This window comes from Odontesthes bonariensis, chromosome 1, assembly GCF_027942865.1.
Source record: "Odontesthes bonariensis isolate fOdoBon6 chromosome 1, fOdoBon6.hap1, whole genome shotgun sequence".
In the NCBI taxonomy this organism is placed as follows: Eukaryota; Metazoa; Chordata; class Actinopteri; order Atheriniformes; family Atherinopsidae; genus Odontesthes; species Odontesthes bonariensis.
This window is the reverse complement of record NC_134506.1, coordinates 21,043,428-21,060,387: the sequence shown is the minus strand read 5'-3', so window position 1 is coordinate 21,060,387 and position 16,960 is coordinate 21,043,428. Positions and strand designations below refer to the sequence as shown.

Sequence of the window (16,960 nt, the reverse complement as noted above, 5' to 3'; positions counted from 1 at the left end):
TCACATCAACTTGTGTCCTACACACTGGCTGTCACATTCTTTCCTATTGGACATTTTCTTGCAGCATTAAACTTCAAAGAATTAAAAACGATAAAAAGACAAACCAATGCTGAATAAACACTCCGTGTTTATATGAAGCAGCAAAGTCTTTAGACCAAATGAAAACTTAGATCTTAAAACTGTACATCGGCAACGTTTTAGGTCAGTTACTTTCCTCACAGTTTCAGTTTTCATCTCTGTGTCCTAAAACAGACGGGGCAAAAATAGACCTCCGCTGAGGAGAAAAATGAAAGACAATGGGAGGTGAGGAAAATCAGACAAAGAGGATGAAGTGATGTCAAGTGGTTGTACCATATAATGTAAAAACGAAAGATGCAAGCTTTGATATATAGTATGTTGGTTATGGCCATGTGAAAAATCTTCTCTTATGTTACTCCATCCTTTCTTTTCTTGAAAAAGCATGGTGAGCTTACTCAAGTTGCCTTGGGGCTGAAACGAAATGAACGGTAAACTACATGGTGGGAAGGAAATAGGATGAAGACAGGGAGCCACAGAGAGGGTGATGAGGGTCTTGTGGTGCAGATACAGGCTGCTAAAGAGTTTATGGCTCCTGCATGTTTGCCGGAAACTAAAGGACAGCTTTTCCGTTCTGTAAAAAATAACTCCAACACTCAAGGCTGCTCACTGTCTCTAACATATGTTTATAGTGAGTTAAGCAATTGACTGAGCAAAACAACATAATTTCAAGATTATTTATTGATTTTGTTCCAGCTGCCTTTTGCTTTTTAGAAGTATTGACAACCTGGCAGCCCCTTCCGTAATTCACCCTCTAACATCATCGCCATTGTATTAGTTTAAATCTCACTCTGATCGTGCCTGCATGGAAAAGCCAAGATCTAGTTGCATCACTGCCAGGTTGAAGGTAAATTTAGGACTTTACAAGAATATCAGGTTTGAGGTGGATTGAACCTGTTTCAAATGCAACAAAGCACATTTCCATGGTAGCGCTAATAAACAATGCAGAGATAATGCAGTGAGATCATAAAATGACAAAAAAGATAGAAGCTGAAAGACATTACCTGAGATGGGTCAGAATAGAAAGTGAGGTGCATTGAAGTAAACTCAACTTATTACTAGGAAGATTTGATCCAGTATGTGTTTTGCAACTCGGTGGTGCTATTCTATTTGGCATCACTTTAAAAACATTTCCTCACTCCTTTAAGTATTGCCTTCATGTGTCTTGTTCCTTTTGCAGTTTTGCAAAGAATTTCAGCTTCACTGCAGCAGATGTTAAACAAACTGACCTCCTACTAAAGTCTGTTCTTTCTTCCATGCAAATGTGCAAGATGACGTGAATGTCATCCTGTTTTGCTTTAATGTTTAATTTGGCCATCTTCAACTCCGGCATAACTGCGGTTGAAAACTAAAAAGCAGTCTCTCTGACAAACAATAGCTTTCTGTACAACTAACACCTGTAGCTGTGTCTTTCTGTGAAGACACAGCTTTCATTTGAAGCACAGCTGCTTTATTACAACATTTAAAAAAAATAAAAATGTACAATGACAAGAGGTCTGAGCAACCCCAGATCAAAATGTCTTTTACTCTAAGCAAATAGAAGATGATCTGTTTTCCATAAGGCATAAGCTTGAAGATGGTACATTTAATAATATTTCAGTCAAATCTATTTTAGATTTCCGTTTTTATAGTTTCAAAAAAGCAAAAAAAAAGAGCCTGAAATATGACTACACAGCAAAGCCTGTACTGACTATGCCCCGCTTTTAGCAACTATTACAATGTATAAAAGCAATCTAAGAGTATTTAAAGTCAGAGCAAATTAAAGTAAAGCAAATTCAGAGATTTGTATGTAAGCAAGTTACATGTGTTAGACAGTACGAGTTTAAAACGTGTTAAAAGGCAGAAAACGGTGTTTTAATGAACTGTGGGACTGGACTGTTATTCATTTATTTTCTGCTCAGGAATTTTAGAGTTGGTCTAAAAATCCCAAATCCATGATCCAGTGGGATTAAATATATAAGGAGAACAAAAATTGACCTTAACCTCAACCCTGGAACATTAAAAATAGACCAACAATGCATTAACCTCGTACTAGCAACTAGCCAGCCAACTGTTCTGCCTTCATAGCAATACTATGTAACATTTCTACCATAAAATAACAGCTTGAAAAAAAATGTGCAGCTAGAATGAGTTTTAATATTACGATTGGCCTGTCTCCTATGCCCTTCGGGAGTCTGAGTTGGAAAAACTGCGCTATGTAACTTTGCTGGACCGTCCCGGGAGCTGAGCGGAAGTACTTCGACTTGCTTTCTGGCACACCTACCGCAAAAACAAATAGACCCCTCTCACGCTCCCAGGTACATTTGATTACTCTTACCTTCTCGGTCGACATAGCTTGCACCTTCCGACTCTTCGCAGGTTCGTCAACAAACGTGAAACGTGAAAGCGAAAGGGTGTTGTATTTACGACAGTGTAACCGTACATTACCTCCAAGCCTGTAGGGGGAGCTCCATAGTGGGCTTTTTGAGAAGTTACATTGTATTGCTTTAAGGAAATGTGTCTTCTCAGGATGCCAGGATTTTCCGGACTTAGACTGTCAATTTCTAATGCAGAGGAACAATGAGAACAAGAAAAATTGGATTTATTTTGTGTGGAATAAAGCTGAAATCGCCGTATATCTGACAGATTTTCATTATCCTGTTGTAGAAGCCATCCTCTTTTCATCTTCATCCTTTCTTTACCCGTCTATGAATTTTGTCTGACTGAATTTTGTCAGCATGACTTGTCCATAAAAGTCATATTTGTTCTGGTTTTGCAGCAAGGCAGAACCATGCAAACAGTCCAAGACCACTTCATAGTCTGCTGAATCTTCTTGATGCCTTTGGCTGTGCTTTTTTCACCTTTCTAGCAATCCTACAGGAATTTCCCATCAAAAGTTTTCTTCACTTATTAGAATTCTTCACAGACTTCTTAGCAGCTCTGAGGAGCCCATGTCAGTTGATCAATAGGACACAGTTTGAGGAGTAAGCATTTATGAAGTTTTTGAATTTCTGAAAACTTTTCTCAAAAATAATTGTTAACAAGTCACGGCCCTAAAAGCTAATTAAGGTCTCAAACCTTGGTATAGATTATGAAAGCAAAGAAAGGAATGCCTTGATGTTAACGTCATGCATTCTGGTGGTGAGTTTATCTTTTACTAACCTAATTATTCAATGTAACAGTCATTTTGGGGGTTCCAAAGAATGGTACTACTATCATATTATATGTATTCCATATATATGCATCTAACCAATAGATGGAAATGAAGAGGGGCTTGTTAATGTTAGAACTTCTTATAGGCATGCAAAGTAAACAAATGTCTTTCTGAGAATTTACTGTTACATGATTTACTGCAACTAACTAATTAGATAAAAAAAATATTTTTAAAAGGCATATGTGACAGTGATCTCAGTCAGGATGTTGAGAGTATAACAGGAAAAACTGGCATTTGCTCTCTGCACATTTTATGAAGAAGTCTCATTCACAAATACTTCTCTATTCTGTTACAACACAATCAGAGACCCTGGCAACCGTGTTGTCGGGATGGATTCCCATGCCCCCAGGTCCACAGCACTTTTAACATTTTATAGATTTCAGTATTCCCAGTCCAGAAGCTGGCATGCACAAACCAATAGCTCTATACCATGTTGATGCTTCGTACATACAAAGACCTCCCTGACCAGCATGAAATACAGGCCTCTGCACCACAATCCTGTAGGACTGTGACTTTCTGTTTAATAACTCCCATTTGGATCAATTATAACCACTTAAAAGTGTTGGATTTAGATAATTTTAATTATCACTAATTATTCCACTGCCTTTCATCAACATTTACTGCTATGGTACCACTTGTGATCATAGTTGGATCACTAATTATTCCACTGCCTTTCATCAACATTTACTGCTATGGTACCACTTGTGATCATAGTTGGGGATCTAACACACATCAGACATTGCTTGGAAAGATTCAATATCCATGTTCATTAAGCAAATGCAACTAACAGCAATAGTTAAAATTCAAGTTTCATCAGAAGCACATGAGCATCATATTGTCAGGTTTGTCAGACAAAATATATTACTAAGGTAAAATTATGACTGTTGCTTACTGACCAAAATGGCTAAAACTAATCAGAAAATCAGCCATGTTGCAAGGCTCCTCGTACATTGATGTGACTGTGCTGTAGGGAATTCTGGATTTATTGTTTCTACACAATTACGAGTATCAGAGGAACAAAGCCAAGAACAAATCTTCAGGTTTATTGGCAACCTGATTACTTTGACGACCTTTGCATGCTCTATTCTGCTCGCATTGACGAATTAAAGACATTTTTTGCTTGAAGATAATTTCATCAAATACTATGGGCACAATTGTGTATCTGTCAATGTCATACAAGTGCATCACCCCCCAATAGGCCACAGACAATCAGCACGAACACATTAGTGACGCAATAAACTTTACTGCCAATAGTTTTATACAGTCCCACCGATGCAGGTTGTGGTAATACACTATAAACCACAGCTATTCACCAGTAAAAGCAAGAACGCAGCACTGTTGGAAACAATGCAGCTTTCAGTTGTAAAAAAAAAATGGGTTTGGAAATGTTATAAGAGAAATAACAGAAATTTGATGAGCAGCATTAAATATTAAGAAGGTACTTCCAATACATACAATAATATAGACCATATTATTCAGCTTTATGACCTGGCTTGACTATTGTGCGATGTTAAACGGGGAATGAGACAAGGACTTTATGGCCACACATCCATTATGGACCTGAACGGGTACTGTGGCAAAGTAACGAGTCAAGCACCATCTTCATCTATAAGTGAAACACATTTTTAAGGTGTAACAGGACATGGCAGTAATTATCTTAGGAAGTAGTGACTGGTGGAAGTGGTTTAACTTTTTGAATAACTGTTTAAACAAAAGCAACTGCTGGTCAACTGAGTATAAGGTGCCTTCTGTTGTTGCATGAAAATTTACATTAATGGATTTTTTTACGACTGAGGTCTAACAGGCCATCTCTAATCCGTGGTCATCATTAGACCTTCACCAAACACACTTGACAAGTTTGCTGTACCCAACCGGGATGTGAGTCTCGCTACTCGGGGTTGTTTCATTCGGATGTTTGACATTCAAAAGCTAAAAGCCCATAATAAAAGTCCAACTGAGAACAGTGACTTCTTTGCAAGCGATAACGTTCATAGGCCAATATATATCTGATAACTCTGTCAATGATTCAGCAACATATAGAAGATATTCAAAAAAATTTAAAGTCAAAGTTATAGTTAAATCATCAAAGCAAAGGGATCAGAGCAGACTGACAGCACGAAGGCTTTTGCTTATAAATCAAGCAACTACAGCAGATGTTCTCACTGATCGGTAGAGTATCAATGAAAGAAAACAAACAGCACATTGAAATGCCATAAAAAATTAGGCAATACGGCTAAAAACAGCATCCAGAAGTTTTTATTTATAACAATTCTGTAATTACAGCTCCTCAGCTTTGACAAAATGCAAGAGAGCGAAGGAAACAAGAGCAATGGCTTCACGCGACAAAAGTCACAGCTACTTGTAAAACTCTATCTGGGTTGGGGTAACATTAAGGAGGACATTGGAAAGGGGGAGGGAGGAGAGAAATGAGGAGGTAGGGATGAGTGAACATCTGAACTCCCCCCAAATTTCATTTAGGCCACAACAATCAGGCCAGTGGAATCATAAAGATCTCTTAAATGCAAAAGTGCACACTACATCACCAGGGACACAGTTATCCTATTATCCTCCAGGCCTGTCGTTACGATACCACTTAAACTCTCAGTAGAGGCTTCAACAGTGGAAAATAATAGTGACATAATTTTAAATAAAACTGGGTTAGTTTTCTGTAGAGTAAATCTACTCTGTGAAGTTTATGCAGTGAACTATCCCATTTAGCGTTAATGGAGACATTTACACTAATCAGATTACTTATGATCTTCCAAATGTCTTATTGTGCCACTGATGCCGAAACAAATATGATGTGTGATTTTTTTTTTTTTTTAATCTATCTTTTATCAAAGTAGATATCCTCAAACTGTGCGATTAGTATCTGTCAAAGGAAACTTGCTTGTTGAGAGTAAGAAGAGAAAGTTGTGGCTTTTTTTGGCTTATCCTATACACAAACTCATAAAATACAGAGGAAAAATAGAAAATACTCACTCCTGAGAAGCTAAGGCCACAAATATTGCACTTTTTTGTCAACAAATCTTAATCATTAATTAAATCTGTGTCAACTGATTAACTGACTTACTTAGTTTAAAAAAAAGTTTTGAACCACTTTGTAAATCGTTCTATCACTGCATCACCAAAAATGCTCCTACGCTTTGCTGTACGAAGCTTTATCATTTTGAGTCTTTCTGTGTATGCGGTGCCCCTTGAAGTCCCTTACTTCACAGCTTTTGCATGTACATGTGTGGTCTTTTTCCACATGGTTCCTCTTGGACATCTATCTGGTAGGTCTGATCTAACTTTTCTTATTCTTATACCAGCATAGGAACTGTTGCCATAGGTGGCATAACTAGTCTGTAAGAATGTTTAGACAGTTAGATAATGTCAAGGTAACACTCAAGCAAGAGCAAAGATACAGGTTTTCCCAGCAGAACATAACTCTGTAACAAGATTTGCTGTGCTACAAACTTAACCTGTCGGTGGTTGCAATGTTGCTGATCTGTGTAAGTAGAACTACATATGCAAAGGAAACCATGAATTAGCTTTAACAGTTTAGGCTGAATTAATTTTAATCAGATTTCTAATGCGTTAAGGGTTTTCTCAAGAGTGGTTGGTTTGACAAGGCTGAAAGCAAAAATGTCAGACGAGGGTGTTTGTGTCCAAGAGGGGAAAACAATTGCTGCACAGTGCAGGTGCATTTGTTTGGGAACATGGAGAATCAGTGTGAGAACAGCGTGCGCAGATCCAAAAATAGAAAATCAGTTTGTGGAAAGCAAAGTTTTACTGTGGTAAGTCACCACATGCAATCTGAGAAACACCAGCAAGCCGCAGAGGAGTTGTGAACTTGTATTCTCTGCCACTGAGATAGTGAAAATTTGGCACCAATTGATTTAATGTTGATCTATATTAATGACGTAGTTTTGTGGGTATCCTTAAAAGTAAGAAGTTGGTTACCCAACTCTGAAGCCAGAGCCCAAGTTTGAACCAGTTTTTCTCTCTCGAATGCCAAAGCTCTGGGTCCAACGTTGAAAGCGGACGCTATGCCCGAACAAAAAACACATGCATTAGGGGCTGAGGGGGTATGCATACCAACCAGACCAAGGGTAGAAACCTCCCAAAAAAAATAAATAAATAAAAATATTGAGAACTAATTTAGCTTATAGCCTGACTAATTTGAGAGACAACAACAACAAAAAAACAAGCTTCAACATCTATGTTAAGTTGATCGGCAATGTAAACACATCAACATTTTCCTTCAATTAACTTTTTTTTATAACACCAGTAGCGTCTGTGGACACAGCCCAATGCACTTTAAAGTGTCACCCTTTGTAGCTAAACCTTTAAACAATGTTTACAACTATGTTTATTTACATTGGCTGCATTTTAATGTCATCTGCTGACATTTACAGATCCTGCTGGAAACATTGTTTAGAAACCCAATTTGTATCATGGTTCATAAATACTGGTTAGTATTGGAAACACCAGTCTGTATCACAGAGAGCATTCACAAACAGCATTTGTTGTTTAAAAGAACGTTAAATTAGAACGGTGATATTAAGGCATTAGTTTGCAGGGAAAACAAGAGACAGACACTGTGATCTGTTCTTGTATTTGTGAAGATAAATTGTCTCCCTACACTGTGTGGTAGTCTACAGAAACTGAGAATACACTGTTAGGAAGGTCAAACATGCGTCTGAAAGGATGTTTAAAGTGACGTAATGACGTGGCTCTGAGGTGGCTCTCCGGCTGTGGAAAACCCAACCAGCTAATAACTGGTTCTGAACCAGCACTGGAACTGCTTGGTAGAAAAGGTGTACAAATGTCAAACTGTCCTTGTGCAAGATCCTGGTGTCAGAGTGTGTCAGCGCATGTTGTTGAGTTATGAGCTCATTGTATAGAATAAAAAGCACAGAACATGTATGTGAGTGGTGAGTTTAACTAGAATGAATGTAGTCCAATGATAATTCATGACCATATTTTGTTTGAACATCTACTGCTTGTACCATCGTAGATTTAGCTAGAAAGCCAAGCATCACACCTTCAGTCTGTGCAGATGTTGGCTTTTGGCCACATGAAAAAGCACAGCCCGACAACTTTGATGCAATTTGTTAAATTTGTTGCTCAAAGGTGAAAAATGTTAATACCACCAATCTAGAAAAGCAGTCTGTGTATCAACGGGTACACTCCACTTCTTCAAATATGCAGAACAACTTTTTAATCTATGTAGCATCTGCCAAAGTGTTTGTTTCAAGTCCATCACGAAAAAAGTAGTTTTAACTACACTTTGTTCCAATATTCGTTGCCAATAAAGTGCTGTTCTGTACAATGAAGTTAACTTTAATAGGGTTATGCTATAACAGTAGCAGAAAATGAGCAGGAAAAAAAAACACTGCAACATTGCGTGAATCATAAGCCGAAATGTAATCATTTTAAAACACCTCAATGACGACCATTCCTCAAGATCAGATTTATATCTAAGACAAATTGCCTTTTTCATAAGTCAAAACTCTCCAGTAGGGACCAGGCTGGTCCAATAATCTTTACATTGGCAGTTTATCAAGCTGGACAGTGAAATAAAGAAAATCCAACTGATCAATCTTGCAACTGAGTTATTGGCATTCACTAACGAGTAGGGATCTTCGCTTCTAATTTCATGTCTCAACACACCACCCTCGCTAATGCGGTTGCCTCCTCGGAGGCCTTCCCATTATCCATCACCCAGAGAATGTAAGCCCATAAGTGATGCTGTTTGGCTACTTTTAACAGCATTAGCCGATGCACTTACTTTCCTCACTGAAATCAAATGCTAAAAAATGATACTGACATTGTAGCGTACAAACAAATTTCCACAAGGACACAATAAATCTTTTTGAATGCTGCTTTCCTTAGTAAAAACTGAAGGAATGCAATTGAAAATGAAGACCCAGACAAATGCACTTGCAATTCTGGATATCTTAACTTGAAACTGTAAGAAAGGGAATCTTCACAAGACCCTCAAGTAAAAGAACGAAATGTATCAAGTACAAAAATGATTAAAGTCCTCTCAGATCAAAGTTTATAATCAATAATGGATCATAAACTTGCAGAAAAGTGAGTGAACAGAGTGTCCATATCAGATCAAGCCATATAGCTGTTAAGATTGATTCAGTCTCAGTGACTCCTTCCCATCTTAATGTGACTTTGGGATAAGTCCCTGTATTTCTGAGCAGCAATGCATGGTTAAGTGTTGCTTTTCTTGGAAACAGACATTTCCTAATCCACTACAATGTGTGTAAATCACAACTACAGGTCAATTTTTTATTTCAAAACATTTCTTACAAACATAAACTTGGACATCTTCTGAAGATAGAGTCACAATAAATTTATAGACATTTTGTTTTGTGTGTGAAATATATTTAATTTACTGTCATATTCATTTAAAACTAATGGAAATTAGTCAAATATACCTAATTCTCTTTTGTTGTTCTGTAGATGAGAGATCAATACATCAAGGCTGGAAAATCACTTAAACATGTGTATAACCATATTTTGAGTGCCCGACATAAATATTCTTAAAAGCAGGCAATGTAAAATGCACCCCCCAACCCCCATTACACACATGTGAATTGTAGAGATTTATGGTAAAATAATCATTTCACTAAAGGCACGCGGTACAAAACCTTTTGACAGACAATGCTGACTAATGATACTTTCACACAAAAGGCACTACAACACTTAAAAAGGCAGGCTGAGCTACACTTGACTATATCATGGCTTGAGCACAAATTGTGGTAAAAAAAAAAAAAGGAAAAAGAACAGTAAGAGGAGTTGTGAGTAAAAACGGTAGGCCTACCTTTAAACATACAGAAATGTATTTTAGGTGGATTCCTGAATGTCACTACTGGTTTATTTCCACATTACAAAGGCATGGTCTACAGTCGGTATGTATCATGGTTCTGACTACGAGTTCGAAAACTAATTGCCTGTAAAAAAATTAAAAAAAAAAAAACAAGCCAAAGAAAGCACCTCAGGCCATGGAGCAGCACAACAACGTCTCATCAACATCTTACAAGGTCAAGTGACTTTTTACTCTTTGTGTATAGATATTGTGTGGGTCAGGTTTATTTTCAGGAATGAGAATATGTTCCTTTTCCTTTGTTGCATGCAACACTTTTCTGTTAAAAAAAAGAAATCAATTACATAACACTTAACCACACACAAATAAAAAACAATGTTTTAAGAGTATAAAGTGCTCAATTTTGTGAGCAGTAATGGGCAGGATCTCTCACAACAAAGTGCAGTCTGTGACCAGTTAATCTAACTTTTAAGCCAAGCACTGACCTCTGAAAAACTGCCATGATGATTGGCAATTTTTCAAACATCTTCACGAGTGTATCAACATAGGATATTGCTGCAAGTCCTTATACATTCCATTAGTCAAAACAACCCATTTCCAAATACTACCATCAAAACACATCTTCTACATTACTGTACGCACTGATTAAATCTCTCCTGCACATATAATTCATGATATCTCTTATACTTTTGTCTTTAATGACATACAATCAGGATTAAAGCAGATACCAAGCCAGTCCATTACTGATGCAATGGGAAAAATAGCAAAACTCCCTTATGTTATCAATTAATGTGTTGAAATTTCAGTTTCTATTTCCAAATCTACACTCCATTTGCACACTCAAGGCAGGAACGTGCCCCACTGTGTTCGCAGTCTGTGATCAAAACAGCATCTAAATGTCCAAAACCTGACCTTTAAGGCAACTCCTCTACACAGACAACTCCAGCCTGAACTGCTGTTCTTGACAGTGCTATGATATGCATTCTGCATGAGGCATGACTCATCCAAACTGTTGAATCTCATCCTGAGCGAGTGACTCCATCTGCACCCAAATGACATGTGTTTTGTGGAGAGACTATGATATATTCCTGCATGTGAGCAATGCTTTTGTCCTACACACACAGTGTACTACTGTGTGTCAGGCCTTTACCCACGTGATGCAACAACAATGATGTCTAAACAATGACAGGGCTCCCTGTTCATCATAATGGCTTTGTCTTTGACCTAGACAAACAAGGCATAGGTATGCAGCACAGCATCTGAGATGTTTTACAGAGGATAGCCATCTGTGAATTTCTTTTTTCATCTTTTCCGCAACCAATAACTTACCTCAATCCCCTGTAATCTTACTTCCACTAACACAGAGCCAATACGTGCTCAAAAACTCCAGTTGTTTTGTTTGTCCATACAAAGCGGTATGTACACAATGCATCATTGCTAAAAAGGTAAACGGGGTCTGAACTCACCTGGTCTCCCAGCTCAAATAACTACAAAGATTGCTGTCAGTATATCAGTACACCACACTACTGAGGAAGCCGAAGATACTGGACCCAAATCAGAAGTCACCACAGCTACATATTTCTTGTTTTGGAGAGAGCAGGTTGATATGAGGCAACCAGCAGCTGGTGGTTTAGTATCACATTTTTCCATCGTACTCTTTGCGAGTCTGCTGCAGTAACAGCAGCATCAGGCAAAGCTGACGCATACAAACTGTCATTGCATTTTTCTACCTGTGTGTCCTCTCCATCTATTGCTGCTGTCATCAAGTTAAGAAGCACCAAGTTTGTCCTGCAACCATCTCCAAACACTACAGAGCACAGTGGGTGTGGCAAACTGGTTTGAAAACAAACAGCTGAGAGATATTAATCCACCATTATAGCAGACTAATGCAGTTCCCTGGTGTTATAGGTGGTGAATGTTACAGCAGCATTTCACACCTATACCATTTGTAATCTAACTAAATTGTACCTTCTTTTTCCTCTCAAGAGTCTGCTTTGCCTTCAAACAAATAAGATAAAGAAAAAAATTCAAAAGTAGGGCTGCTTTTGACAGATCAGTTAAAAAATCAAAGTGATAATCCACCTGTAAAATGTAGTATAGCTGAGTCAAACATTTGTTTTGCTTATGTTTAAGAGTTCCTTGTACATTTTGCTTTTAAATTTCATCATCAAACTTGAGCCATCATGATTTCAGTCAGTTACAGTCTTACAGAAGTATGTATCATTTTCAAGTTTGCATGTAGGCAAAATGTTCACAATAACTTCCTTAAATGAAATGAAAAAAAGAGAACATTTCCCCAAAGGGAAAAGGAGACTAATTTTCACAAAGAAAATAAACTGAGCATAAAAGCGGTTTAGTGATACATACGTAGACATTTTAATCTTTCATTGGTGTGAAAACCATTAGACAGCCACGAACAGCTTGCTTTCAGACTTTAATGGGGTAAATAGTGGTGTGAACAGTTGTTTTCTGCAGGTATGCAGACTATGGGAGGCTGTGCTCGTGAAGCAATGAGTGCAGAAAAGATTGCTCCACTTTTGCTTTGTGAAAAATGTTGACACAAGTGGATCCAAAAAGAAAACTTGCACTTGGTTTGAATGGTTGTTTATCAAAGAAATTAAGGTTTGTGCAATAGTCAAAAACTAAATCCAGACTTCTGAGCAGAAAATCTTCAGCTAAATCTGTATCCCACGTGGTGAAATGCCAGGGGAAAGTAAGGGCCTCTGCACGCCAGATCTGACCTTGGTATGTTGTACTGTTGCACACTCAAAAATAAATAAAATGTCACATTATGTCAGTTACATTCCCTGCAACACATCTGCTAACTGTAAATCAGATTGGGTTAAACACATCAGCCATTATTTCATTGCATGTTTAGACTTGTCGTACAAGTGCTGCTCCTCATACCTACATGTCAGCATGGAAAACACCAGCTATGTGTGAGATGGTGGAGGGAAGTAGAGAATCTATGTTAGCTTTGGTGTGGCCAACAAAGGAGATCCCAGCTTTCACCTGAGGATCTAAATACATCCTGGATTTATCCAGCATTGACATTTGAGTTTCTGGAGTAAGGCTTGTGCTGACCCATGCGGTGTGAATATTCATGTAGTGATTTTGAATTGCACATGTACATCCTGAAGAATAGCTGAGAGTGTTTGTTTTGATTTCATACAACAACATCTACAATTTGCAAGCATATACTGAACGTGTCGTTTGGAGGGTTAAGCCATAATTGTACTGCTGGACAAGGACTGACTCATGTCAGTAGCCACGTGATATTGCTGGGCTTGTTATTGAACTTTTGCACCATTAGCTGGTGAGCTATTGTTGGATAAGAGTACACACTCGGGCATAGACAGAGGCAGGATCTTCCCTGTTCTGCAAGGAGCTTGTTATATTGTCATAATCAATAGGAAGCAATGACAGAGGCAGCGAAGGCAGGCTGAACATGGCTTGGCATGTTGTAAGGTATTGGGCCCAATCGTGGAGAGACAGGCTACTAAGACTGTCGAGAGAAAATGATGAAGTTATGCTGGGTTGGCATGACAGTGTGACTCTGCTCCTCTGCTCGGTGCCATACATCCATCTGCTCCAGTCTGTCTCTTTTCTGCCTGGGTCAGAGTTACACTCAGCTCAGATCAAGAACCTCTCCGGCATTTGTCACATCACTGGCGAAGCTGCTGCTGGCCCTAATTATGCCATCCCTCCCTATTGTGTCACACTACAGCAGTTTTGTGTCCATCCTAAAGAATCTCACCGTCTCCTTTCTCCATCTCACCTTCTTTCTTTCTCATCTTCCTTCTCCCCATCTTCATGCTCTCTCCTACCCACACGCTCATTCAGTATTCATATTTAAGAGGACATTTATGAGCATGAAAGTGAGCGCGTGCATCTGCACCATTTTCGGTGCAGAGGAAACCTACATTTTCTCCTCTAGCCATCCCGTTTCCCCCTCCTTTTCCTTATCTAGCTAATCCAGATTCTGGTTTTGGTTTCGTGCTGCTCATCTTTTTTTAGCCTGAAAGCCATGTGCCACTCACTCCTACTCTCCCTCTGCCTCTTTCTCCATCTTTTTCTCCCTCAGCCACCCACTCAATCCCTTTCACCTCTTCCCACTCCATTTTCTCTTCTTTCAGTTGATGTGATAGTATGTGCACTGCAGACTGCATATGTGTTTTTGTGTATAAGTGATTTGTGTGTGTGTGTGTGTGTGTGTGTGTGTGTGCGTGATTGTGCCGAGGTGGTAATGTATGTAGTCTGCCAACCTGTCTGTGGCTCGATGCCCACAAAGCATATACAGATCTGTTTGTGGTTGTATCTAGTCATATACTGACGAGAACTGAAGCAATGTTGGCCATGCAACGCTCCACTGCAACCACAGGTTTTCAGCAGGGTAATGAATTTTTCTGTGGCACATTATACTGATATTTTTCACACACTAACATGGAACAGTTGTCCATTTATTTCTGCAGTCTATCAATTATGCAACATAGACAAATCTGTCAAGGAGACACACACATACATACACCTGCACGGAAAACGATCATAAATGTAGCCTCACGCATAGCATCGGTTTTTTATGATTTATCATCCTATACAGCCTAAATCGAATCCATTCTGCGATATCTGCACCTCCACATCTCACAGAACACTGTATGCACTGTATATACCGAGGGGTTATAGGTCAATGCAAATTTGAAAACGCCCCGTCCTCATTTTAACTCAGCACTTTTTATTTCCAATACTACTTTCGGCAAGTGAACACATCGAGATCATTGGAACTCATTTGCGATTTTTTAAAATTGTTGGGAACTACTAGCTTAGCAAGCCAGACCCGTACAGCAAAAAGCTGTACAGGGCCCCGGGGCTATTTTCATAGCCCCGGAGCAAATTCCATTTGCGGCCGCTAGGGGCGTCTAGATTTCTAGGCTAGGGAACTACTACATAATTTGAGAATAGACAAGTTTCAGTAAATCATAAAAACAAACACTCTTGTCAAAGATACTGTTTGGTAGATAAACATGTTGATCATGATGCATAGGGGGGCATGGGGCCAGCTGAATGGCTAAATGACCAATCCTGACCCTGATAACCAAACGAAAACAGGCAACCTTACCTCTGCAAAATGAAGGGGCAGTTTAGTTAAGGCCAAGAGGAAGAATTGATATTGGGCCCCAAGTTTCTCCTCTAGAGGGGTTAGCATTTTTTGTGGCTGATGCATTACATTTAATTTTTGCCTTCATCACATTCAGCAATATCATCATGTGTAAGCATTGCTCGTCTACAAAACTTAAACATTAAATACTTGTTTTATACATGGTGTTTGCTAAAAAAAAAAGCAGTAATATAACAACATTAGTTTACAATTATCCACACAAAAACAAAATGTATCTGTGTCAAAGCCAAACATTTAAAAATTATAAAGCAGAGGGGAAAGAAAGGAACTTGATTTTGACACTGAAAGATAGATACAACGGCAATCGCTCCGATCTTAATTCTAACCCATTTAAAACTGTCGTCCTAAGTATTAGAGACAAATGTGAGACGTGAGTGTCAATTTCTTCAGCTAATTGAATTGGAGTCATCAATGATCCTGTTGCATATGAGATCACAAAACTATTTCCACTTCTGCTTCTCTCAAAAACAGTGCATTTCTTCAATCGCTGGTGAAGACCAAAACATCAGCACTGGGTCATGTCAAATCAGATTAAATTAGGAAATCACAGGTCGAGGGAAGGGAACAGTTTCTTGGCATCAAAAGATGTGACATATGAGAAACTCTCACACAAACTGACAGGGCAAACAAAGAGAAGACACATCTGTCAGGAGACACTATGCTTCTACTGCGATCCAAACATGCACGTATACCAAAGAACCAAGAGATTAAACTGAACTGATGTAGCCTCACATTACTGGACTTGGCTTGCCTGCATTTGTTTTGCTACATACTTACACTCACCTGACCTTAGAAAAGCCATTTCAAGAGAAAGAATGTCTTCCACATCTAAAATACAACTGCAACCCAGTTTTGGTTGTGGTAAACCTTGTTAAATCTCTCATATCACATCAGTGAATGTAGCTTGCGAAGAATCAGCTGGATGGTATGGAGGCTTAACTGGACATTTTATGATGCAACGGGTCATAATAAAGACACTCATTTTTCGAGAGGCATTAACACAATGACAATAGCTGGAAGAGAAATGTAACTGTCTGGTGAATTATTCCCTGTGAACGATAAACAAGTGTGATATTCCGCCTTTCTGTCACCATTAATAGGGAAGCATGTCATCGAGCCTCCAGCTGAACCAAAAGCATAAAGATCATTCATTCAATCATTGAATTCACATCAGTTGTATTTACAGTAGATAGTTCCAAGTCACAACAAATGTCATCTCAAGGAATTTGAAAGATTCAGTCCAAATCAAACCAATTAGAATTTAAAAATAATGTATTGACTTGACATCCTCTAGATGCTAAACAAACAAACAAACAAACAAACAAACACAAAATTAATAATAAGCCTAGACCACTAAAGGTCATGCTCGATCTTATCTTACTTTCTTTAACTGCATAGTTTGGGGTTCTGAAGAACTTCTCATATCACTTTTGTGTTTCTGACACCAGTCCTGCCAATATTGTGACACTGTCTCCAGCAAAATGTTTAGAAAATGATGGCTAAATAAACAATAATAATCACTCGATTCATTCGGGTATCTGAAGCCCTGGGTGTAAATGTATGCGACAGCACCATAATGTGTGAATCCAAATGTCAATCAGCGTCAAACATTGCCCATTCTCGTGTAATCAGGGCAGCTACCTAAGGTGACATCCTGCGGGCCTAGTGAAGTAAAAAACCTGCCTGAGAA

At 38.6% G+C, this 16,960-nt stretch overlaps 1 protein-coding gene across 3 annotated transcripts in view; it reads right to left on the bottom strand.

Annotated features, from left to right (window-relative positions):
* Positions 1 to 16,960, bottom strand: part of dagla (diacylglycerol lipase, alpha) — a 38,311-nt gene that overhangs the window by 20,475 nt on the left and 876 nt on the right. The gene's annotated exons all lie outside the window — the stretch shown is intronic.